This window comes from Morone saxatilis, unplaced genomic scaffold (genome assembly GCF_004916995.1).
Source record: "Morone saxatilis isolate NCDOM2014 unplaced genomic scaffold, NCSU_SB_2.0 Contig0, whole genome shotgun sequence".
Lineage (NCBI taxonomy): Eukaryota > Metazoa > Chordata > Actinopteri > Moronidae > Morone > Morone saxatilis.
Genome location: NW_023339650.1, coordinates 20,039,901 through 20,040,235, shown reverse-complemented (window position 1 = coordinate 20,040,235; position 335 = coordinate 20,039,901).

Here is a 335-nt window from a genome sequence, read left to right as displayed (position 1 = left end):
CTCCAGTAACAAACCCTTAACAGATTAAGGGCCCAGGGAGAGTGGAACAAGATCGAAGGGGGTTTTAAGGAGCTTCTAGTGGACATTGAGTGAACAGCTTGGAGCAAAGTGACAATAGAAATCTCGAAGAGAGTTTTACGTGACTAAGTAACCGGAAAGTCAATGAGTAAGGAGCTAGTTTAGCAAGACAAAGCAAATAAAATTGCGCGTTGACAATAGGCAGAAGGCATGAGCAGTAGGAGCCCTAGCACCACAGCTTCTCTTCGACGGATCTGAAGATAAAGTATGACGCTTTGGAAACAAGATCCTGAGGCACTTACGATGGATCTGAAGCG